General features: G+C 43.1%; 1 non-coding gene across 1 annotated transcript; it reads right to left on the bottom strand.

The window, feature by feature from the left end:
- Nucleotides 1-284: 284 nt before the first annotated feature.
- Trnag-acc lies at nt 285-355 on the bottom strand. The gene has a single exon. It is a non-coding gene; the product is annotated as a tRNA-Gly (tRNA).
- Between the last annotated feature and the right edge of the window lie 6,972 nt (nt 356-7,327).

Below are 7,327 nucleotides of genomic sequence, written 5' to 3'. Positions count from 1 at the left end.
ATTAATATTAATTTGGTTTAATGGAAATACGGACCGACCAGACACTTTTTGTGAGGGTTGTATAAACTTTGGTCGATAAAGGGAATGAACAAAAGGCGGTAAAGTGTACGACAAAGGCTAAGAACCTTAGCAAAAAGGGAGAACATTTTTTCCTGAGGGTGTACGGACTTTGGGTAAGGTTTGTGGGGCCAATCAATGAATAAAATGGAGGTCATATGTGAAAACGACTTAAAATATACGAAAAATATGTTTGGAAAATACTGATCACAAAAAAGTCAACGTCTTGCATCGGCCGGGAATCGAACCCGGGCCGCCCGCGTGGTAGGCGAGCATTCTACCACTGAACCACCGATGCTTGGTAAAGTAGTTTCTTCCTTTATCTAGAGGGTATCCGGGTGTTCCCAATCGAAAATCTTTCCAGTAAACACATTATTCTTTAATTCTGCCATAAATTGCTTGCAAAATATTGTTTATATTTCTAAAGTATGTTGGAATAGCAAAAATAATGACTGCTTCGAAGAGTGGGAGAATTGGGTACCAATATTTTATTATTTTGAATTTAATAGAATAGCCAACGGTAGGTGGGTGTGGATGAATGAATGGGATAGATGGGATAGGAGGATGGATGGCTTTGGGGCATATCTCATTTACTAGTTTATTGAGCACTTTATGAAGGAAACGATTTCGCGCCGTCGCTGGCAGATGAATTTCTATATTGTTTCCCAGGGTTTTCCCCCCGGGGAACAGGGAACAGAAATGGGAAAACTTCGCCTCCATTTTCAATAGCCAATTATAAGCTTAGGGGTGGCCACTCTCTGCTGCCCCACTGCCCTTGCGGCCACTTGTAGGACTCATAAAAAATGCACGGACAGGCGCAAGCTCTCACTGTCCATTGTTTGTATTTCCGCAACAGAGTCTGCCCGGGATTCCTGCTCGAGGATTATGGAAAATCTTTGCTGCTTTTAGCTTCCATTTACATGAGCAAACTGGATATTTAAATCGAAAGCAGCAGCCAGGAAATCTTTGTGGAAAGTTGCGTTGTTTTCGTTAAAAATACCCCACTCCACGCATTTAGCCGGACTATTTTCCAAGATTATTTGGTTTAGATTATTTTTAATTACATTTTCCAAGTATTTCCAGAAGCATTTTAATTGTGAATCAAAGCTCATTTCAAATGAAAGTCTCTCAAAATTCTAAACAACTCTCTCACAACTTTTAATTTGGCTTAAAATGCTGGAAAAATAATTTATGAAAATTTAGATAATAAATATCGTTTGAAATCTGCCAGATCTGCGCGGTTAGTGCTGATGACACACACACACACACTGGTGCACACAAGAGCGTGTGCGGCTGCAAATACAAAAATGTATCTCCAACAAGCATGTTTCCTGTGCATTGGAAATGGTTTCCATTAAGCGTAATGCGGGATGTCAGTTCGTTGAATTTTTAATTGTCTAATGGAGTGGAAGATTTTAATTGGCGTTAGGAACGTACATATCTCTTAAATCTAATTGTTTCCCATGCCCTACTGTGGATTATCAAACGTTTTGTTTCGATTTTCCTGCAACTCCCATTCAAACTTCCATTCCAATTTGGCTTTACTTCACTTTAACTTTATTACATTCCCATTTTATTATCATTTCATTGCAACTTAATCCGTATCATTGATTTTCATGGAATGAAATTTTAGTTGGGCTGCAGTTGAACTTTTCAACTAAACGAATCAGAATGCTTTCCCCCAGACATCAGAGGAACGTGTAAGGGACTGAGGGAGAGCTTCAAGGAATGCTATTATCCTTCGTATTTGCAGTTAATTTGCTTAAGTCTCGTCTGAGGGTCTCGCTCTCTCTCTCTCTCTTCCCCTTTACCTCTCTCGCTTATTTAAGCTCTTGTCTGTGTTTTTGCCTCTAGCTATTTTCAAATTGTTTTACAAGCACCTTTGTAGCTTTTTTATACCCGATACTCAAAATGAGTATTGGGGTATATTAGATTTGTGGTAAAAGTGGATGTGTGTAACGTCCAGAAGGATTCGTTTCCGACCCCATAAAGTATATATATTCTTGATCAGCAGCAATAGCCGAGTCGATTGAGCCCTGTCTGTCTGTCCGTCCGTCCGTCTGTCCGGCTGTCCGTCCCCTTCAGCGCCTAGTGCTCAAAGACTATAAGAGCTAGAGCAACGCTGTTTTGGATCCAGACTTCTGTGATATGTCACTGCTACAAAAATATTTCAAAACTTCGCCCCGCCCACTTCCGCCCCCACAAAGGACGAAAATCTGTGGCATCCACAATTTTAAGGATATGAGAAAACCAAAAACGTACAGTTGTAGAGAATGACCATATCTTTAAGACTGCGGAATCTGAATTGGATCGTATTATTATTATAGCCAGCATCAAGAAAACAATTTCATTTTTTGTCGCCCTGTCTCTCTCTAACACACAGGTTTCATGGTCGGTTTTGCCAATTGCAAAATATGAGTTCAAGGATCTCAGAACCTATAAGAGCCAGAGCAACCAACTTTGGTATCCACACTCCTGTGATATCGGACCTTGACCGTTTCGTGTCCAAATTTCGCCACACCCCCTTCCGCCCACGCCAAGGACGAAAATCTGGGCCATCCATAAATCTCAGAGACTATTAAGGCTAGAGTAACCAAATTTGGTATCCGCACTCCTGTTAGATCTCACTATAAAACGTATATCTCAAAATTTCGCCCCACCCCCTTCCGCCCTCACAAAGAACGAAAATCTGTTGCATCCACAATATTGAGGATACGAGAAAACTAAAAACGCAGAATCATAGATAATGATCATATATATCAGATTGCTGAATCTGGATCAGATCAGATCATTTTTGTAGCCAAAAGGAACAAATCAATTTGCAGTGGCTACGCAGCCCCCGACGTCACGCTCAGACTGATTTTCTGTCTCTCTCGCACGCCCTCTTTGTCGTGTCGTTCAATATTAGCTGCGTCTGCCGGAGAGAGCCATACTGACTTAGTATCGGGTATAACTATAGAGTTGCGGTGTCCGCAGCAACTCACAACGTTCCACCTCGTTTTTGCATAATATTTAAATAAACGAGGGGGAACGTTGTGAGTTGCTGCGGACACCGCAACTCTACAGTTATACCCGATACTAAGTCAGTATGGCTCTCCTCCGGCAGACGCCGCTAATATTAAACGACACGACAAAGAGTGCGTGCGAGAGAGACAGAAAATCAGTCTGAGCGTGACGTCGGGCGCTGCGTAGCCACTGAAAATTGATTTCTTGCTTTTGGCTACAAAAATGATCTGATCTGATCCAGATTCAGCAATCTGATATATATGATCATTATCTATGATTCTGCGTTTTTAGTTTTCTCGTATCCTCAATATTGTGGATGCAACAGATTTTCGTTCTTTGTGGGGCGGAAGGGGTGGGGCGAAATTTTGAGATATACGTTTTATAGTGAGATCTAACAGGAGTGCGGATACCAAATTTGGTTACTCTAGCCTTAATAGTCTCTGAGATTTGTGAATATCCCCAGATTTTCATCCTTTGCGGGGGCGGAAGGGGGTGTGGCGAAATTTTGAAACAAACTCGCCTCGGTCCGATATATTAGGAGTGTGGATACCAAATTTGGTTGCTCTAGCTTTTATAGTCTCTGAGATCTAGGCGCTAATGTTTTACTCTAAGCAAAGCCGGCTATGCTACGTGTGTGTTAGAGAGAGACAGGGCGAGAAAAAATGAAATTGTTTTCTTGATTCTGGCTATAATAATTATACGATCTGGTTCATCTGGTTCGATCTGCACTCTAGAAGATATAGTCATCTTCTACGATTCTGCGTTTTTAGTTTTCTCGTATCGTCGAAATTGTGGATGCAACAGATTTTCGTCCTTTGTGTGGGCGGAAGGGGGTGGGGCGAAATTTTGAGATACACGTTTTATAGTAAGATCTAACAGGAGTGCGGATACCAAATTTGGTTACTCTAGCCTTAATAGTCTCTGAGATTTTTGAATATCCCCAGAGTTTCGTCCTTTGCGGGGGCGGAAGGGGGTGTGGCGAAATTTTGAAACAAACTCGTCTCGGTCCGATATATTAGGAGTGTGGATACCAAATTTGGTTGCTCTAGCTTTTGTAGTCTCTGAGATCTAGGCGCTAATGTTTTACTCTAAGCAAAGCCGCCTATGCTACGTGTGTGTTAGAGAGACAGGGCGAGAAAAATGAAATTGTTTTCTTGATGCTGGCTATAATAATAATACGATCCAATTCAGATTCCGCAGTCTTAAAGATATGGTCATTCTCTACAATTCTACGTTTTTGGTTTTCTCATATCTTTAAAATTGTGGATGCCACAGATTTTCGTCCTTTGTGGGGGCGGAAGTGGGCGGGGCGAAGTTTTGAAATATTTTTGTAACAGTGACATATCACAGAAGTCTGGATCCAAAACATCGTTGCTCTAGCTCTTATAGTCTTTGAGCACTAGGCGCTGAAGGGGACGGACAGACGGACAGACGGACGGACGGACAGACAGACAGGGCTCAATCGACTCGGCTATTGATGCTGATCAAGAATATATATACTTTATGGGGTCGGAAACGATTCCTTCTGGACGTTACACACATCCACTTTTACCACAAATCTAGTATACCCCAATACTCATTTTGAGTTTTTGACAGTCGGAGTGAGTAAGGGGAAGGAGTTTGTTAGCTGACAAGTGAAGGAATTGTTCTGCTGTACTCCATTGCCTTGCCTCGCCCTCTGTTCATCTTGGTTCCGTGACTTTATTCGCTTCGGCAACACTCGGCACACACTGTTGCCAGATATAAATAAATCTCTTTAATGTCCTTGCTGAAGCTCCTTCCGTTGCTCACGCTGCTCTCCTCCTACCTTACAGAGCACCAGTTGCTGCCTGCCCAGTCCCCTCGCCCGCGGCTTGTTTTCACTATTGTTCCCCTTTGCTCTTCACTGCCTGGCCCTATACATATTTTGTATATCTCTGCCGACAGGGTATTGCGATTTTGGATAGCGGTCTGTGACTGTTTGGACTTTAGAGATTATAAAATATCTAGAATATTTATCATTTTGATCAGCCCTAGCAGCATTCATCCGTTAATACCTTTAGTTATGAGGATATCTGTTTGAGACTTTTCTTGGTTTTGATAGTTTTGTCATAAAAGAACAATCGATGTTTCGTGCTGCGAATTTTCTTCTCTCTAAAGCCATTCAAAAGAAGACTCTAAGCAAATCAAAGATGTAGCTTCATTGTACAGTTATCATATATATATGTCCAGTCAAGATCTATCTGCAAGTGCATCTAATGCTTCCCCTAAGAAAGAGGGGATTTCTTGGTGTTCGTTGTACTGTTTTTGTCCAACAGCATTCTCTAGTGGTGGTCGTTGGGGCCTCTGCCGCTGCCGCTCCCTGTTTCCCTAGCTCCCTAGCTCGTCCCTGGTCTCTGTGGCAGTCGCGGGGCAAATGTAATTGGTTTAGCTTGCAGCTTAACTTTTATGCTATTTGCTGCTCTTGATGGTAATGAAATTTCATGGCATTTGACTCGCTGCCCTATCAGTGTACTATGGGACGTATGTAGGAGTACAGTACACACATATTGTCGCTGTCGCTTTCTCTGTCGCTATCCCTGGCGTATAAGTAATGTTGTTTTATTTATCGAGTCCAAAGGCTGAGCAGACAGACATATATCAACGTAATTACTGCACCTGCCCGAACCAACACTCAATTAATTGTTATTCCATTGAATTTCAATTTCAGGCAATTCCTCACTGGTCAGTCGCTCAATTAGTCAAAAGTGAGCGACCACCGGGTGGAGTGTTCCGAGAAGAAACTCTGAAAGATGGGAATTTATGTGAAAAGTGAAGCACAAAAGGGGGTGCAACCGAAAGCGAATGTGGGTACTGGTGTAAAGCTGAGGGAACTGTAGGACTCTGCAATTGTGTGGGAGTAACTTAAATGTCCTTGTTTCGGTGGAGAGTTCCTTTCATACTACAAGCTACAAATTACATATTTACTCCATAGAAAATACCACGCTTTCTTTGCTCGACACTGGGACAAACTGAAAAGTTAGATTTATCTAAGGAAAATCTCAGGCATAGATAGTGTTCGGAGCAGAACCCAGCCGATTAGCTGCTTGCCAAATAGCACCTAATTCTTGGCCCTCAGCCGCTTATTTTGTTTGTTACTTATGTCTATGTCACTCATTTGTTTGTTAAAGCTTTGCGCTTGCTTGCCCTGCTAAACGCTCTCTGCCAGCTCGCTCTTCGCTATCTCCGCTTTGCGTCTGCCTACCGACGTCGGCCGAGCGAAGCTGCGCTTAGCAATGGGAGCGGCAATGTAAAGGGCAGGCAAGCCCCACTTGCAATTTGGATGTCACGCATTAAAGAACATATCGTAATTTTATTTCTGCGCCGAGTTTTATTTAATTCGAAATAATTAGTCGGCCGATTGGGGATAAAAAACATTATCTCCACATAAAATTTGGTGACCCCGACGTGATCTCTGAGTTGCAGTGTCAATTAATAATCATTCGCGATCGACAGTTGTTAGCCCTAGCAAATTTTCGGCGGTTAAGCACAATTCGGTGCTAAAACACACTTACATACACCTACATACACGCATTGCTGGCTATTAATTTCTCTGTCGCGACAATTCGGTCAGTGCAGTGCGGTAGGCAGTGCAGCGAACTCACTAATACACACAAGCGGAGTACAAAGCGGAATCGGACAGCTCGCACGAACGCACAGCTAAAGGCATTAGCTGTAATCCCTTTGCTTTCGGTTCCCACGTTTATACGTATACAGGGTGTCTTTTTCGGTCGTGCTGAGTGACTCTTTTAAAACCTCAACATGGCAGCACCTGAGCCTACCAATGTCGCGAACGCAGCAATGCCGAGTGATGTAGATTTCTACAAGCACAAGGCCGAGTCCATCGCGCGCCAACTAAAGGCCATGGATCGCTTTCTCGCCAAGGAAGAGCTTGCCGAGTTAGATGAGGCAGAACTTCAAGCTCGCTTAGAGAAAATCGAGCGAATGAATGCGGATTTCGATGCCGCTCAAACGAGCCTTGAAAGGCTGGATTTCCTGCAGTTAGCCCATGATGCCCGACTGGACTTTTTGAATGTTTATGTGAAGGTTAAGTCCAGGCTGTCGCGGGAGTTGATGGCTGCTCGCACGGTAAATGTTGCCAATTCAACGGCTCGGGATACTCTCGAGGGGAATTCGTCGTTGTTCGCCTATAATAGTATAGGCCGTTCTCGAATGCCCGAGTTGCAGCTTCCGCGATTCGGGGGGAACTACATGGATTGGCCAGAATTCCACTCGATGTTCTCGA

Source organism: Drosophila miranda (assembly GCF_003369915.1).
Source record: "Drosophila miranda strain MSH22 chromosome Y unlocalized genomic scaffold, D.miranda_PacBio2.1 Contig_Y1_pilon, whole genome shotgun sequence".
Lineage (NCBI taxonomy): Eukaryota > Metazoa > Arthropoda > Insecta > Diptera > Drosophilidae > Drosophila > Drosophila miranda.
The sequence above is the reverse complement of the archived record's forward strand: the minus strand, read 5'-3'. Positions and strand labels throughout refer to the sequence as shown.